Genomic DNA, 19,634 nt, shown 5'->3' on the forward strand with positions numbered 1-19,634 from the left:
GCGTGCGCTGTGCCCTCCGTGTCCCTCCTTACAGCAGGGAGGGAGAGGAGACAGCAGATTGACATGCGGACGCTCGCCCGCATGTCAATCTGCTCTAAATCAGTGGTGGCGCCCCCGCAGCCCCTCGCCCCCAAGCCACCACGAGGGCTGCGAGGGCAGTAGTTACGCCACTGCATATACATAATAGAAAATCCCCCAAACTCATTTCTAGTGGGGAAAAAAATCACACAATATTATTTACACCATACGGCGCAATTCCTGTGCTCTTCAATTTTTCCTCCACTGTGCTGCTTTTTACACAGTTTTGCATTTTAGTATGCTTCATACAGTACTTGCCTACTCTCAAGTAACGGCAGGAAGCTCCTGAAAATTGGGCGGTGCTGCTGGCCCCCTGGGAAAGTGGGCAAGCCTCCTGGATCGGGCCCCCACCATCTGCACCCCCAGCATCCCTCGGCACCTTCCATTGGCTGTCCACGATAGTGGCCTTGGCAAGGTGGTTGATTACGCTATTTGTGCTGAATCGCATAATTTTAGCCCCGCCCCCACTTTACATTGCCTGTACACTGGGCAGTGTAGAGTGGGGTGGGCCCGCGATGATGCAATCGAGCCCCCCACACAGTATGATGCCACGCCCTCATTTGTGCCGACCTGGCTGACCCTTCCTTTAAGATTAGCGTTTTGGCATTGGCATTTCTATAATGGGTGCAATGTGTGTGGCGCACACGGGCCCCTGGGTCCGGGGGGGTCTACTCTGCACCCATGTTTAATTACTTACCTTTCCGGAGTCTTGCATCAGTGCTGCAGTCGTGATAAAAAATGACTGAAAAAATGGCCGCCACACATGCGTATTAGTATTTAATCTCCAGAACAAGGCGAGCTCCATGTTTCTGGAGACCTGCACATGTGCAGTAGACTCTGGCCCAGAGGGGGCCCACCCGGATTCTTTACACGAGCCCCCTCCTCTGTTAAAACGCCCCTGTGCTTTGGCATGGCTAAGTAGCAAAATCCATGGCTCTATATAAAGACATGGTTTAATGAGTTGGATGTGGAAGAACTTGACACACCCGCACAGAGCCCTGACCTCAACCCCATTGAGCACCTTTGGGATGAACTGGAAAGGAGAATGCGAGAAGGCCTACTCATCCAACATCAGGGCCTGACCTCATTAATGCTCTACAGAATGGGAGGTGGTTGATAGACAGTCAAAAGGTCGACAGGGTAAAGAGGTCGAAGGTTAAAAGGTGAAAAGGGTCAAAAGGTTCACGTAAAAAAAGGTTGACACACATATGGTCGACAAATGTTTTTTCACGTTTTTGCAACTTTTGCTGCATTTTCTTTTCATGTCGCAAACTATCACCATTAGTAATCTTGTGACAAGCAAAGCAAATCACTGAGCATGAAGTGTGGCAAACGAAGCACGCCCCCGAGGAGACGCATTTCACACATTTGGATGAAATAAGTTTAGAAACACAAAATAACAAAAAAGTCAACTTTTTTGTTTTGATCTTTTTCATGTCAACTTTTTGCCCCTTTTTGACTATGCCGACTTTTTTTTAGTACTGTATCAACATTTTGACTGTCAAACTTTTGTACCTGTCAACCTGACTGTCTTCCTAATGCTGTTGACCTAATCACTGTAGACTTTTATAACATCTATCTGCTGTATCACATCCCTACAGAATGGATGTGCACAACTTCCCACGGAAACGCTCCAAAATATTGTGGAACGTCTTCCAAGAAGAGTGGAAGCTGTTATAGCTGAAAGAGGGGGACTAGCTCCATATTAAAGTATATGTACTGAAATACAACGTCATTATAGTCCCTGTTGGTGTAATGGTCAAACGGCCACTTTTCGTGTTTTGGTTTTGGTTCTAATTCCACTTTCATGTTTTGGATCTGGATTGGTTTTGCCAAAACCACCCTTTCGTGTTTTGGTTTTGGATCTGGATGATTTTTGAAGAAAAAAAAAACATAAAAACAGATAAAATCACAGAATTTGGGGGTAATTTTGCTCCTACGTTATTATTAACCTCAATAACAATAATTTCCGCTCATTTCAAGTCTATTCTGAACACCTCACACCTCACAATTTTGTTTTTAGGCCAAAAGGTTGCACCGAGGTCACTGGATGACTAAGTTAAGCGACACAAGAGTGCGACACAAACACCTGGCTCATCTAGGAGTGGCACTGCAGTGGCAGACAGGAGGGCAGATATGAAAAAAAAGGCCCCTAACAGCACATGATGCAAAGAAGATAAAAGGTGCGACACAACCACCTGGCCCATCTAGTAGTGTCTCGCAGTGGCTGAATGTCAAGAGTGGGCCACAATTGTTCGGTCCACTGACAGCATCTCCAGCACGCTCCAGTCACTTTAAAAAAATCTGGAATTGGTGGATTTATATGGCAGTACCCCAGGACTAATACAGCAGTAACATTGGCGTATCTATAATTGGTGCAGTGTGTGCGAGGCACAAGGGCCCCCAGGTCCAGGGGAGCCCACCTCGCACACACTACACCCGTTTGTTTAATATTTACCTCTCTGGAGTCCCCCATCAGAGCCATCCCTTCTCAGCAGCGTAATAGAGTTTGAACACTAGGGGGAACAAACTCTATTGCGCCTGCTGAAAACTCCGGAAAGATGGCACGGCGGCCATTTTTCAAGAGTTTCGCGCATGTGCATTAGCAAAATCTTCGGGAAAATGGGCGCCGCGCCGTGTTCCCGGAGGTTTGCTTATGCGCTATAGAGTCTATTCTCAGACTCTATTGCTGCTGCTGTGGAGAAGGATGGCACCGCCGGGGGAATCCGGAGAGGTAAGTATTACATCCTGTGCATCAGTCAGAGAGGAGGGGGCCCCTGAAGCAGAAGGCTGCACACGGGCCTCCTCCTCTCTTAAAACACCCCTGAGCAGTACCCCTGGACTCATACGGCAGTGTCACACCGGATGGAACTTTTCAAAAACTAGGCCACAAACAGCAAAGATGTCGAAGAGGTGCAATGAGGTAGCTGTATGACTAAGCCAAGCGACACAAACAATTCCCACTGGAAATATACAGCAATATCACTGGAATTAATTGGCAAGATCACTGTAATTAATAATTATAAATCACTGACATTAATTGGTAAAATCACTGTAATGCTACGTCCATCGTCATGTGAAGCCGAACCACTAGTCATGAACATAGACCAGGACCTCAGCCGTTCCTTGCCACTCCGTGTCGTAAATGGCATATTGGCAAGTTTACGTTTCTCCTCAGACCATTTCAAATTCTTTTTTTGGGTCATTTTACTGAACTTTGGCTTTTTGGATTTTACACGCCCTCTACTATCACATTGGGCATCGGCCTTGGCAGACGACATTGATGGCATTACATCGTCTATGTCATGGCTAGTGGCAGCAGCTTCAGCAGTAGGAGGAAATGGTTCTTCTTGATCTTTCCCTATTATAGCCTCCAAATTTTTGTTCTCCATTGTTTTTTTTGGAGTTATGTGAGACAATATGCGGCACAGGAATGACTGGAATGACTGATGGACAGGACACTACCACTGGTCTGATGCAGCACGACACGTTGTTGTTATAATTATTATACTACAGCAGTGGACATATAGCAGCAGCGTATATCGTCACTGGACTTACTGATGACACAGGACACTACCACTGGTCTGCACAACACAGCACCACTTTACAGCTACACTGGATATATGGCAGCAGAGAACACCAAAACTGTGAATGGCTGGACTGATACAGCACAAAGGGGGACATTCCGAGTTGATCGCTAGCTGCCGTTGTTCGCAACGCAGCGAGCAGGCTAAAAATCTGCATTTCTGCGCATGCGTACGGGCCGCAGTGTGCATGCGCGACGTACTTTCGCAAAAAAACTATGCAGTTTTACACAAGGTCGAGCGACTCTTTTCCGTCGCTCTGTTGATCGGTGAGTGATTGACAGGAAGTGGGTGTTTCTGGGTGGTAACTGTCCGTTTTCCGGGAGTGTGCTAAAAAATGCAGGCGTGTCAGGTAAAAAATGCAGGCGTGCCTGGGGAAACGGGGGAGGGGCTGGCCGAACGCAGGGCGTGTTTGTGACGTCAAAGTAGGAACTAAACAGACTGAAGTGATGGCAAGGAAGGAGTAGGTCTGCAGCTACTCTGGAACGGCTTGAAAAATTGTCAGCACTGTTCTGCTAACCTTTCGTTTGCACTTCTGCTAAGCTAAGATACACTCCCAGAGGGCGGCGGCTTAGCGTTAGCACTGCTGCTAAAAGCAGCAAGCGAGCGATCAACTCGGAATGAGGGCCAATACACTGACTACACTGGACTGGTCTGCATAACACAGCACCACTTTATACAGCTACACTGGATATATGGCAGCAGAGGACACCAACACTGTGACTGGCTGGACTGATGCAGCACAATACACTTGTTGACTACACTGGACTGTACTGAGCAGCACAACACAGCACAAGACTCGCCACCCCACTTTCCCGCCCCAACACACAGACACTGAACACTGAGGACACGTCCTCTCTATACACTCTCCGAGACTGGAGTGAAAATGTCCGCGGCACGCGGCTCCTTATGTGGAATCCAAATCCTGCGAGAATCGGACAGCGGGATGATGACGTTTTGCCGCGTTTGGGTCTCCAAGTCAGGTGGGAAAACCCGAGCCGGGCTCGGAACCGAACTCGGAAGGCAAAGTCCGGTAGGGTTCGGTTCTCAGAGAACCGAACCCACTCTCATCTCTAATCTGAATACTTTTGTCCATATAGTGTATGTGTTTGTCGATATTGTGGCAGTTCTGTGCCATATACAATGGTCCAAAATGGACCATTTGGGAAGGGGTCATTAAGTGTCCTTGCCGGTCTGTAGTGATGCTGAGATTTGTTCAGTGTCATTGGCTAGATCTACTCAAAACATTGGCCTTTTGTTAATGGGGTTGTTTAATACATGTGGATGTTTCACCCATGACCTGATTCCAATACGGTTGGGTTTTAAAACACTGCGTTGTGGTTGTCGGTCTGTCCCAGTGGATTTTGAAATCCATTTCTTTTGCATCAGTGTAGTCGTGTTTTCCATTGCCCAAATCAAAGCCCTTAGTCATGGGAAATTCAGTGCTTATAAAATGTAGATTAGATTTCTGTATTTTATGTTTTGTAACAGGATTGGCTACTTCTTACCTTTGGTGGGTTCCATGAGTATTTTTGTTTTTCCCGCTGGTTGTAGTTTGCTTACAGCTTCATAACTTTTCCAGTGGGTTTTTTGTGTTTTGCTTCAGGTCAAGTCATGAAACCCTCCCCCCATCCCCTTTTCCTTCTTCTTCCAGGCAGTCCTGTTTTCTGGACGCTATGTTAGAGTTAATTTGGTTCTCATTAGTCTCTTTGACCATTTTCATGTGCACAACTGGATTCTTGTCCTATTTGGGTTGTAGAGCTGTCTTTTTTTCTGGGTTGGCCGGTCCAGGTTTGCTAGACTTTGGGATTTGTTCCAGTTTTGACTTAGGTTTGGTGTTTGGGTGTTAGGCATTGGTATTCTCTTTTTGACTTGCTATTCAGTTCTGTTCAATTTTTTGTTTTCCTCTTTGTGCTAATAATTTTGTTAGGTGGCATTGAGTAGACAACCCACAGCATTGTGACTAGGTGACGTTTATTCCAGGTGGTCAGAGATTGTTCTCTGATGAGTGTAAAAAGGGTTATGTCTCTGGTGGCTTAACAACTGGCATGGAGGAGGTTCAATTCTGTGGTGGGATGCTGTGCTGTGGTCATACTGTAGCTCATCCTTTGATCAGGTTCAGGGAGGTCAATTTTTCTGGCCCCATGGTGTTCACTTTAATGAGGAGGAATGGTTTCTGTAATAGGGTGCGAGTTGCCCGTATTTTTATAGCAGCAAAAATGTACAAGTCGAAACCAGGTTATAAATATGTGCACTATTCAACTTATTAAGCTGCTGTTGTTGTTCTAGATGATCGTCCAGGGTTATCTCAGTCAGGTGGTGATTTGCATTGTGCAGGTAGGTGCTCAACATACCATAACCTTGGGTATCCATTATTGCTACTTCCACACTTCCCTACATGCTTTTGGTTACTTAAAAAGTCATCACTATCTATTTACTACAATTAGAATGGCTTTAGTAGCCAAAATCGAATGTCTAAGCATCTGGGCATTTGAGGTTCGATTTAGAGTTCGATTTAGAGTTCGAATTAGAGTTCGAAATAGAGTTTGATTTAAAAATCGAACTTTAGCAAATGAGAGGATATTATATTGGGCTACGGAAAAACATTGGGATGTGACTTGAATTTGGCAATAAAATCGATTTGACATTCGATTTGCTCTATAGTAAATCGAATGGAAATCTAAAAGAAACAGAATGCAAAATCCCTTCAATCACCAAAATCGACCATTAGTAAATTTTGCCCCAGGTGGTGTTGCTGTAGGTGATGAGGCTATAATAAAGGGATGAGAGTGTGTTAAGGTAATCTGCACCCGATATGGAAGGAAGCAAAGATAGTAGTTCTGCTATAGGTTAGGCAGAGGAGTGTCCTTTTGACGAAATCACCCTGTGGCAGGAGACCCTGGTGGCCACATGGACAAAGGTGGCCATGGCACTTAAGGGGTTAACCCTTAAGTTCTCTGCACCATTTCAAAGAACAATGGGCACTTGGTGCCACTCTCAAAATGCACTGGCACTGGGCGCCATCTTTAAACTGTATAGGCACTATGTGCCGAGTGTTTTAAAAATGTTTTATAATGTATTTTATTTGTGCAGGCTGTTGGATTGCTCCAGACCTTTTCCCCCAAAATGGAATGACTTCCCCTCTAGCCTCCCACATAAAAATAGCATGGGGATGGGTAGCTCAGCTTCCCAACAAGCTGAGTGGTTTTCCAGAGCTCCATAGGGATCACCCTCAGCGAGCAGGAAACCCTGACCAGGGATCTAGGCTGCCCATCTCTGGAGCCCGAATTCAGGCTGCCGTTGGTGAGCTCAGTCCCTGGCAGATTTCTGGAAGTAAGTTTAGGCAGGAAAACTTCCCCCAGCCCAGACTGAACGTCACCAGTGTGCATACCAATCCTCCAGGATGGGACGGTCAAAGGAGAGTGACCACTCCCCACTGTCCATAGAGGACAATGGTAGCTGTGCATGTGGCCAAGGCATACACAGCACATGAGTAAACAATAATCGGTTGAGAACAACAGGGTGGGCTTACCCCCTGTGGTACTGTGTGTAGAATTGAGATAAAAAGAGGAGGCCTGTGAGCCTCCAGGTGTATTATACCATTTGCACTCTGCTGTAAACGTCTTGCTGTATTACTGAGTTATTTTCAGAACTGTTTAGGCAAGACGACTGCTTCATCTTGTGACCTGCAAGGCTAGGCGAAACCTAACTCCGTTTTCCGGCTGTCCAGGGTACACCAAGCGTCTCCAAGCTCTGCCTTCCACCTGCTCCCGTGCTGTGCTTAGGCAAGCGACGATTGGGATTCGTCAACACCACACAGGGGTATTAAGACAGTGTGTCGACGCATACAGAGCAGAAACGTGGTTCCAGACGCCACAACTATGAGGAGTCTGATGATGGCAGCGTAGTACCCACCCACTGCGCAGTGGGTGGAGTCAATAACAGGCGGTTACTGACGGTGAGGGGTAATCCCCTAATTGGCCAGGTCCCGCATGACCTAAAACTCCTTTCTGTGACTGGGGGGCGGGACGCGAGCCGATGAGGGCTTTCGTATGGAACCGTCCGATCACACACCCTTTCAAGATTTACCCCCCCCCTCTGAAACACAAGTGAGAGGCTACTTGAAAATGAATATGCATAGATTTTAATAGAGTAATATTACAGTACTAATTTTATGATAACATTGAATGACGAATATTTTTGATTGTGTGCCCATATCATTTTGATCAGCAGTGCGTCTTATTTTCATGGCGATACAAATAATATGGTTTTCAGCAAATAAAGACTCCCGACAATCGCAGAGCTGCCCGGGAACTGCCGTCACACTCAAGCCAGGTATCTTGCGGTGCATAGCACATACGTACATAAAAAATGGAAAAAATGATGTCAGGTCACAATTAGTGATGAGCGGGTTCGGATCCTCGGGATCCAAACCCCCCCGAATTTCACCCATTTTACACGGGTCCGAGGCAGACTCGGATCCTCCCACCTTGCTCGGTTAACCCGAGCGCGTACAAACGTCATCATCCCGCGGTCGGATTCTCGCGAGATTCGTATTCTATATAAGGAGCCGCGCGTCGCCGCCATTTTTCCCACGTGCATTGGAGATGATCGTGAGAGGACGTGGCTGGCGTCCTCTCAGTTTCTATGTTCAGTGGGCTGCAAATTGTGCTGCAAATATCTGTGCTCAGTGTGCTGCAAATATCTGTGCTCAGTGTGCTAATTGCTTTATTGTGGGGACTGGGGACCAGCAGTATTATATAGTAGGAGGACAGTGCAGAGTTTTGTTGACCAGTGACCAGTGACCACCAGTATTATACGTTCTCTGCCTGAAAAACGCTCCATATCTGTGCTGCATTGTAGTATATAGTAGGAGAACAGTGCAGAATTTTGCATACCACCAGTATATAATATATAGCAGTACGGTACAGTAGGCCACTGCTCTACCTACCTCTGTGTCGTCAAGTATACTATCCATCCATACCTGTGGTGCATTTCAGTTTTGCACAGTTTGCTGACCACCAGTATATACTATATAGCAGTACGGTACAGAAGGCCACAGCTCTACCTACCTCTGTGTCGTCAATTATACTATCCATCCATACCTGTGGTGCATTTCAGTTTTGCACAATTTGCTGACCACCAGTATATAATATATAGCAGTACGGTACAGTAGGCCACTGCTCTACCTACCTCTGTGTCGTCAAGTATACTATCCATCCATACCTGTGGTGCATTTCAGTTTTGCACAGTTTGCTGACCACCAGTATAACTATATATATAGCTGTACGGTACAGTAGTCCACTGCTCTACCTACCTCTGTGTCGTCAAGTATACTATCCATCCATACCTGCAGTGCATTTCAGTTTTGCACAGTTTTCTGACCACCAGTATATACTATATAGCAGTACGGTACAGAAGGCCACTGCTCTACCTACCACTGTGTCGTCAAGTATACTATCCATCCATACCTGTGGTGCATTTCAGTTTTGCACAGTTGACCACCAGTATAACTATATATATAGCAGTACGGTACAGTAGTCCACTGCTCTACCTACTTCTGTGTCATCAAGTAAACTATCCATCCATACCTGTGGTGCATTTCAGTTTTGCACAGTTTGCTTACCACCAGTATATAATATAGCAGTACAGTACAGTAGGCCTATGCTCTACCTACCTCTGTGTCGTCAAGTATACTATCCATCCATACCTGTGGTGCATTACAGTTTTGCACAGTTTGCTGAACACCAGTATATACTATATAGCAGTACGGTACAGTAGGCCACTGCTCTACCTACCTCTGTGTCGTCAAGTATACTATCCATCCATACCTGTGGTGCATTTCAGTTTTGTACAGTTTGCTGACCACCAGTATATTATATATAGCAGTACGGTACAGTAGGCCACTGCTCTACCTACCTCTGTGTCGTCAAGTATACTATCCAGCCATACCTGTGGTGCATTTCAGTTTTGCACAGTTTGCTGACCACCAGTATATACTATATAGCAGTACGGTACAGTAGGCCACTGCTCTACCTACCTCTGTGTCGTCAAGTATACTATCCATCCATACCTGTGGTGCATTTCAGTTTTCCACAGTTTGCCGACAACCAGTATATACTATATAGCAGTACGGTACAGTAGGCCACTGCTCTACCTACCTCTGTGTCGTCAAGTATGCTATCCATCCATACCTGTGGTGCATTTCAGTTTTGCACAGTTTGCTGACCACCAGTATATACTATATAGCAGTACGGTACAGTAGGCCACTGCTCTACCTACCTCTGTGTCGTCAAGTATACTATCCATCCATACCTGTGGTGCATTTCAGTTTTGCACAGTTTGCTGACCACCAGTATATAATATATAGCAGTACGGTACAGTAGGCCACTGCTCTACCTACCTCTGTGTCGTCAAGTATACTATCCATCCATACCTGTGGTGCATTTCAGTTGTGCGCAGTATATATATTAGTAGGCCATTGCTATTGATCTATTACTGGCATATAATTCCACACATTAAAAAATGGAGAACAAAAATGTGGAGGGTAAAATAGGGAAAGATCAAGATCCACTTCCACCTCGTGCTGAAGCTGCTGCCACTAGTCATGGCCGAGACTTTGAAATGCCATCAACGTCGTCTGCCAAGGCCGATGCCCAATGTCATAGTAGAGAGCATGTAAAATCCAAAAATATAAAGCTCAGTAAAATGACCCAGAAATCTAAATCAAAATCGTCTGAGGAGAAGCGTAAACTTGCCAATGTGCCATTTACGACACGGAGTGGCAAGGAACGGCTGAGGGCCTGGCCTATGTTCAAGGCTAGTGGTTCAGCTTCACCTGAGGATGGAAGCAGTCATCCTCCTGCTAGAAAACTTTAAAGAGTTAAGATGGCAAAAGCACAGCAAAGAACTGTGCGTTCTTCTAAATCACAAATCCCCAAGGAGAGTCCAATTGTGTCGGTTGCGATGCCTGCACCTCTTTTTTCTTTCATTTTTCTTTGCACCATGTGCTTTTTGGGGACTATTTTTTAAATCTGCCATCCTGTCTGACACTGCAGTGCCACTCCTAGACAGGCCAGGTGTTTGTGTCGGCCACTTGGCTCGCTTAGCTTAGTCATCCAGCGACCTCGGTGCAAATTTTAGGACTAAAAATAATATTGTGAGGTGTGAGGTGTTCAGAATAGACTGGAAATGAGTGGAAATTATGGTTATTGAGGTTAATAATACTATGGGATCAAAATGACCCCCACATTCTATGATTTAAGCTGTTTTTGAGGGTTTTTTGTAAAAAAACACCCGAATCCAAAACACACCCGAACCCGACAAAAAATTTTCAGGGAGGTTTTGCCAAAACGCGTCCGAATCCAAAACCAAAACACAAAACCCTAAAAATTTCCGGTGCACATCACTAGTCACAATAGCAAGTGTATACTGTACAGATGTAAGACATACATAGTACTAATCTATATGAGGTCAAAGTATAGTAGCATATAAAAAAACATTAACACTCACTTAAGATCTGTCTCCTAAGTGCTTGTGTATATACACAAACCCCAGTTCCCTGTTATACTCCTTTTCCACTGCCTTGAAAAACCCGGGTTTGTGTACGTGAATGTGCATCAATTTTGCTCAGTGGAAAATATTCCAAAAATAAAGCCCAGGTCCAGTTACCTGGGAATCCAACCTGTGTAGTGAACAGGGGGGGTCAGTCCGAGTTGATCGTAGCTGTGCTAACTTTAGCACAGCTACGATTATCCTCCCTGACATGCGGGGGGACCCCCAGCACAGTGCTAGCCCGCGCCGCATGTCAGTCCAGCCACACCGCTCCCCCCCTCCACGCAGAAATACGAAAGCATCGCACAGCGGCGATGCTTTTGTATTTGCGGAGTAACTCCCGGCCAGCGCAGCTCCTACGGCTGGCCGGGAGTTGACCGCCGCTGCCACTGGCCGCAGCAGCTGCATGAGATGTCACGCAGATGCCGCGGCCCGCCCCCCCAATGGTCCGGCCATGCCTGCGTTGTCCAGACCATGCCCCCTAAATAGCGGCTTAACAGCGCCGTCCAGCCCCCTCCCGCCCTGCGACCACGTCAGCCTGTCAATCAGGCAGAGGTGATCGCTACTGAACGACGGCCTTCGGTCGTCCGGCTTTCGGCACTGCGAAAAACTGCAGCGAATTATCAGGTTGGATTGACCCCCAGGGTTGGACACAAATAGGACAAGGGTTAAGGGGCAGTGTAAACGGTTACATGAGTCATCCGACCCGTGACCCGTTTATAGCATGCTGAGAGCTATTACAAAATTGCAGTGTCCCGCGTGCAGTCGGGACATTGGGGGACACGGCGTACGTTGTCAGCACTGCAGTTTGCCCTGCTCTGCAGGTAGCATTGCCAGTTTGGTAAAGGTGTGATCTGGAAGCTGGGTGCAGCCCGGTAGCTTCTAAAGTGCTGGGCTTGCCCTCAGCATGATGTGGGCAACTTCCATTAGAGGGGTCCCAATCTGCTGGTTTTCCTGGCGCTTGGAGATGACGTCATCCCCAAGTGTTGTCCAAAGGAAACAGCACCCATGTGCAGTGTAAACATCGCCGACTCGGGAATATACCAGGTCGGCACCGCAGTGGAAAAAGGGGTAAAGTCCCGGGTAAGATCAGGGACTTTGTGTAAAAGGGGTTTAATTAGACAAATTACAATACCAAATGCAGAGGGGTCCACATTTATCTTGACTTCTTTGCTGCGCCTAGGCACACCATGATTTATTAGCATAAACCCTTCATCTATTGTTCTCAGCTGCAATACAATAGAGAGAACAATACATCAGGGGATTAAGTCATTACAGCAGGGGATTAAATCCGAGTGACCTGGCTCAGTTAATCCTAGTATAGGTCAAGATAAACATGGACCCATCTGTAGCAGTCTATGCTTGATCAGGTCTTGGAGGGAGCTAGACCGTCCTGCTTGAAAGATTCCAAATAGCAGGAAAACGCGGCATTTCACCCACAAGACCGGCTAGATCACCTCCTGCCTTCCTATTACTGTATTTTCTTCAATTCTCTTCCTAAAGAGTGCGCCACAAGGGGAGTATTTTTTTATTTTGTATCTTGAGATAAAGAAAAAAGGGTATTTACTAAGCGCTGGTTTTGCTGTCAATTTGAAGTCAGTAAGCATCGACGCCAGATTGCCGTATAAAAAATAGAGATGAGCGGGTTCGGTTTCTCTGAAACCGAACCCGCACGAACTTCATGTTTTTTTCACGGGTCCGAGCAGACTCGGATCCTCCCGCCTTGCTCGGTTAACCCGAGCGCGCCCGAACGTCATCATGACGCTGTCGGATTCTCGCGAGACTCGGATTCTATATAAGGAGCCGCGCGTCGCCGCCATTTTCACACGTGCATTGAGATTGATAGGGAGAGGACGTGGCTGGCGTCCTCTCCATTAGAAATTAGATTAGAAGAGAGAGAGAGATTGTGCAGAGTCAGACAGAGTTTACCACAGTGACCAGTGCAGTTGTTGTTAGTTAACTTTTATTTATTTTAATATATCCGTTCTCTGCTATATCCGTTCTCTGCCTGAAAAAAAACGATACACAGCAGCAGCCAGTCACACAGTGTGACTCAGTCTGTGTGCACTCAGCTCAGCCCAGTGTGCTGCACATCAATGTATAAAAGGCAAAGCTTATAATAATTGTGGGGGAGACTGGGGAGCACTGCAGGTTGTTATAGCAGGAGCCCCCAGGAGTACATAATATTATATTAATTTAAAATTAAACAGTGCACACTTTTGCTGCAGGAGTGCCACTGCCAGTGTGACTAGTGGTGACCAGTGCCTGACCACCAGTATAGTAGTATATTGTTGTATGTATTGTATACTATCTCTTTATCAACCAGTCTATATTAGCAGCAGACACAGTACAGTGCGGTAGTTCACGGCTGTGGCTACCTCTGTGTCGGCAGTCGGAACTCGGCAGGCAGTCCGTCCATCCATAATTGTATTACAATATATACCACCTAACCGTGGTATTTTTTTTTCTTTCTTTATACCGTCGTCATAGTGTCATACTAGTTGTTACGAGTATACTACTATCTCTTTATCAACCAGTGTACAGTGCGGTAGTTCACGGCTGTGGCTACCTCTGTGTCGGCAGTCGGCAGGCAGTCCGTCCATCCATAATTGTATTATTATTATAATATATACCACCTAACCGTGGTTTTTTTTCATTCTTTATACCGTCATAGTGTCATACTAGTTGTTACGAGTATACTACTATCTCTTTATCAACCAGTGTACAGTGCGGTAGTTCACGGCTGTGGCTACCTCTGTGTCGGCAGTCGGCAGGCAGTCCGTCCATCCATAATTGTATTATTATTATAATATATACCACCTAACCGTGGTTTTTTTTTCATTCTTTATACCGTCGTCATAGTGTCATACTAGTTGTTACGAGTATACTACTATCTCTTTATCAACCAGTGTACAGTGCGGTAGTTCACGGCTGTGGCTACCTCTGTGTCGGCAGTCGGCAGGCAGTCCGTCCATCCATAATTGTATTATTATTATAATATATACCACCTAACCGTGGTTTTTTTTTCATTCTTTATACCGTCGTCATAGTGTCATACTAGTTGTTACGAGTATACTACTATCTCTTTATCAACCAGTGTACAGTGCGGTAGTTCACGGCTGTGGCTACCTCTGTGTCGGCAGTCGGCAGGCAGTCCGTCCATCCATAATTGTATTATTATTATAATATATACCACCTAACCGTGGTTTTTTTTTCATTCTTTATACCGTCGTCATAGTGTCATACTAGTTGTTACGAGTATACTACTATCTCTTTATCAACCAGTGTACAGTGCGGTAGTTCACGGCTGTGGCTACCTCTGTGTCGGCAGTCGGCAGGCAGTCCGTCCATCCATAATTGTATTATTATTATAATATATACCACCTAACCGTGGTTTTTTTTTCATTCTTTATACCGTCGTCATAGTGTCATACTAGTTGTTACGAGTATACTACTATCTCTTTATCAACCAGTGTACAGTGCGGTAGTTCACGGCTGTGGCTACCTCTGTGTCGGCAGTCGGCAGGCAGTCCGTCCATCCATAATTGTATTATTATTATAATATATACCACCTAACCGTGGTTTTTTTTTCATTCTTTATACCGTCGTCATAGTGTCATACTAGTTGTTACGAGTATACTACTATCTCTTTATCAACCAGTGTACAGTGCGGTAGTTCACGGATGTGGCTACCTCTGTGTCGGCAGTCGGCAGGCAGTCCGTCCATCCATAATTGTATTATTATTATAATATATACCACCTAACCATGGTTTTTTTTTCATTCTTTATACCGTCGTCATAGTGTCATACTAGTTGTTACGAGTATACTACTATCTCTTTATCAACCAGTGTACAGTGCGGTAGTTCACGGCTGTGGCTACCTCTGTGTCGGCAGTCGGCAGGCAGTCCGTCCATCCATAATTGTATTATTATTATAATATATACCACCTAACCGTGGTTTTTTTTTCATTCTTTATACCGTCGTCATAGTGTCATACTAGTTGTTACGAGTATACTACTATCTCTTTATCAACCAGTGTACAGTGCGGTAGTTCACGGCTGTGGCTACCTCTGTGTCGGCAGTCGGCAGGCAGTCCGTCCATCCATAATTGTATTATTATTATAATATATACCACCTAACCGTGGTTTTTTTTTCATTCTTTATACCGTCATAGTGTCATACTAGTTGTTACGAGTATACTACTATCTCTTTATCAACCAGTGTACAGTGCGGTAGTTCACGGCTGTGGCTACCTCTGTGTCGGCAGTCGGCAGGTATCCAATACTAGTATCCAATCCATCCATCTCCATTGTTTACCTGAGGTGCCTTTTAGTTCTGCCTATAAAATATGGAGAACAAAAAAGTTGAGGTTCCAAAATTAGGGAAAGATCAAGATCCACTTCCACCTCGTGCTGAAGCTGCTGCCACTAGTCATGGCCGAGACGATGAAATGCCAGCAACGTCGTCTGCCAAGGCCGATGCCCAATGTCATAGTACAGAGCATGTCAAATCCAAAACACCAAATATCAGAAAAAAAAGGACTCCAAAACCTAAAATAAAATTGTCGGAGGAGAAGCGTAAACTTGCCAATATGCCATTTACCACACGGAGTGGCAAGGAACGGCTGAGGCCCTGGCCTATGTTCATGGCTAGTGGTTCAGCTTCACATGAGGATGGAAGCACTCAGCCTCTCGCTAGAAAACTGAAAAGACTCAAGCTGGCAAAAGCACCGCAAAGAACTGTGCGTTCTTCGAAATCCCAAATCCACAAGGAGAGTCCAATTGTGTCGGTTGCGATGCCTGACCTTCCCAACACTGGAGGTGAAGAGCATGCGCCTTCCACCATTTGCACGCCCCCTGCAAGTGCTGGAAGGAGCACCCGCAGTCCAGTTCCTGATAGTCAGATTGAAGATGTCAGTGTTGAAGTACACCAGGATGAGGAGGATATGGGTGTTGCTGGCGCTGGGGAGGAAATTGACCAGGAGGATTCTGATGGTGAGGTGGTTTGTTTAAGTCAGGCACCCGGGGAGACACCTGTTGTCCGTGGGAGGAATATGGCCGTTGACATGCCAGGTGAAAATACCAAAAAAATCAGCTCTTCGGTGTGGAGGTATTTCACCAGAAATGCGGACAACAGGTGTCAAGCCGTGTGTTCCCTTTGTCAAGCTGTAATAAGTAGGGGTAAGGACGTTAACCACCTCGGAACATCCTCCCTTATACGTCACCTGCAGCGCATTCATAATAAGTCAGTGACAAGTTCAAAAACTTTGGGTGACAGCGGAAGCAGTCCACTGACCAGTAAATCCCTTCCTCTTGTAACCAAGCTCACGCAAACCACCCCACCAACTCCCTCAGTGTCAATTTCCTCCTTCCCCAGGAATGCCAATAGTCCTGCAGGCCATGTCACTGGCAAGTCTGACGAGTCCTCTCCTGCCTGGGATTCCTCCGATGCATCCTTGCGTGTAACGCCTACTGCTGCTGGCGCTGCTGTTGTTGCCGCTGGGAGTCGATGGTCATCCCAGAGGGGAAGTCGTAAGCCCACTTGTACTACTTCCAGTAAGCAATTGACTGTTCAACAGTCCTTTGCGAGGAAGATGAAATATCACAGCAGTCATCCTACTGCAAAGCGGATAACTGAGGCCTTGGCATCCTGGGTGGTGAGAAACGTGGTTCCGGTATCCATCATTACTGCAGAGCCAACTAGAGACTTGTTGGAGGTACTGTGTCCCCGGTACCAAATACCATCTAGGTTCCATTTCTCTAGGCAGGCGATACCGAAAATGTACACAGACCTCAGAAAAAGAGTCACCAGTGTCCTAAAAAATGCAGCTGTACCCAATGTCCACTTAACCACGGACATGTGGACAAGTGGAGCAGGGCAGGGTCAGGACTATATGACTGTGACAGCCCACTGGGTAGATGTATGGACTCCCGCCGCAAGAACAGCAGCGGCGGCACCAGTAGCAGCATCTCGCAAACGCCAACTCTTTCCTAGGCAGGCTACGCTTTGTATCACCGCTTTCCAGAATACGCACACAGCTGAAAACCTCTTACGGCAACTGAGGAAGATCATCGCGGAATGGCTTACCCCAATTGGACTCTCCTGTGGATTTGTGGCATCGGACAACGCCAGCAATATTGTGTGTGCATTAAATCTGGGCCAATTCCAGCACGTCCCATGTTTTGCACATACCTTGAATTTGGTGGTGCAGAATTTTTTAAAAAACGACAGGGGCATGCAAGAGATGCTGTCGGTGGCCAGAAGAATTGCGGGACACTTTCGGCGTACAGGCACCACGTACAGAAAACTGGAGCACCACCAAAAACTACTGAACCTGCCCTGCCATCATCTGAAGCAAGAAGTGGTAACGAGGTGGAATTCAACCCTCTATATGCTTCAGAGGTTGGAGGAGCAGCAAAAGGCCATTCAAGCCTATACAATTGAGCACGATATAGTAGGTGGAATGCACCTGTCTCAAGTGCAGTGGAGAATGATTTCAACGTTGTGCAAGGTTCTGATGCCCTTTGAACTTGCCACACGTGAAGTCAGTTCAGACACTGCCAGCCTGAGTCAGGTCATTCCCCTCATCAGGCTTTTGCAGAAGAAGCTGGAGGCATTGAAGAAGGAGCTAACACGGAGCGATTCCGCTAGGCATGTGGGACTTGTGGATGCAGCCCTTAATTCGCTTAACAAGGATTCACGGGTGGTCAATCTGTTGAAATCAGAGCACTACATTTTGGCCACCGTGCTCGATCCTAGATTTAAAGCCTACCTTGGATCTCTCTTTCCGGCAGACACAGGTCTGCTGGGGTTGAAAGACCTGCTGGTGACAAAATTGTCAAGTCAAGCGGAACGCGACCTGTCAACATCTCCTCCTTCACATTCTCCCGCAACTGGGGGTGCGAGGAAAAGGCTCAGAATTCCGAGCCCACCCGCTGGCGGTGATGCAGGGCAGTCTGGAGCGACTGCTGATGCTGACATCTGGTCCGGACTGAAGGACCTGACAACGATTACGGACATGTCGTCTACTGTCACTGCATATGATTCTCTCAACATTGATAGAATGGTGGAGGATTATATGAGTGACCGCATCCAAGTAGGCACGTCACACAGTCCGTACTTATACTGGCAGGAAAAAGAGGCAATTTGGAGGCCCTTGCACAAACTGGCTTTATTCTACCTAAGTTGCCCTCCCACAAGTGTGTACTCCGAAAGAGTGTTTAGTGCCGCCGCTCACCTTGTCAGCAATCGGCGTACGAGGTTACATCCAGAAAATGTGGAGAAGATGATGTTCATTAAAATGAATTATAATCAATTCCTCCGCGGAGACATTGACCAGCAGCAATTGCCTCCACAAAGTACACAGGGAGCTGAGATGGTGGATTCCAGTGGGGACGAATTGATAATCTGTGAGGAGGGGGATGTACACGGTGATATATCGGAGGGTGAAGATGAGGTGGACATCTTGCCTCTGTAGAGCCAGTTTGTGCAAGGAGAGATTAATTGCTTCTTTTTTGGGGGGGGGTCCAAACCAACCCGTCATATCAGTCACAGTCGTGTGGCAGACCCTGTCACTGAAATGATGGGTTGGTTAAAGTGTGCATGTCCTGTTTTGTTTATACAACATAAGGGTGGGTGGGAGGGCCCAAGGATAATTCCATCTTGCACCTCTTTTTTCTTTTCTTTTTCTTTGCATCATGTGCTGATTGGGGAGGGTTTTTTGGAAGGGACATCCTGCGTGACACTGCAGTGCCACTCCTAGATGGGCCCGGTGTTTGTGTCGGCCACTAGGGTCGCTAATCTTACTCACACAGCTACCTCATTGCGCCTCTTTTTTTCTTTGCGTCATGTGCTGTTTGGGGAGGGTTTTTTGGAAGGGACATCCTGCGTGACACTGCAGTGCCACTCCTAGATGTGCCCGGTGTTTGTGTCGGCCACTAGGGTCGCTAATCTTACTCACACAGTCAGCTACCTCATTGCGCCTCTTTTTTTCTTTGCGTCATGTGCTGTTTGGGGAGGGTTTTTTGGAAGGGCCATCCTGCGTGACACTGCAGTGCCACTCCTAGATGGGCCCGGTGTTTGTGTCGGCCACTAGGGTCGCTTATCTTTCTCACACAGTCAGCTACCTCATTGCGCCTCTTTTTTTCTTTGCGTCATGTGCTGTTTGGGGAGGGTTTTTTGGAAGGGACATCCTGCGTGACACTGCAGTGCCACTCCTAGATGGGCCCGGTGTTTGTGTCGGCCACTAGGGTCGCTAATCTTACTCACACAGCTACCTCATTGCGCCTCTTTTTTTCTTTGCGTCATGTGCTGTTTGGGGAGGGTTTTTTGGAAGGGACATCCTGCGTGACACTGCAGTGCCACTCCTAGATGTGCCCGGTGTTTGTGTCGGCCACTAGGGTCGCTAATCTTACTCA

The sequence above is a fragment of the Pseudophryne corroboree genome, chromosome 6 (assembly GCF_028390025.1).
Source record: "Pseudophryne corroboree isolate aPseCor3 chromosome 6, aPseCor3.hap2, whole genome shotgun sequence".
Classification (NCBI taxonomy): domain Eukaryota; kingdom Metazoa; phylum Chordata; class Amphibia; order Anura; family Myobatrachidae; genus Pseudophryne; species Pseudophryne corroboree.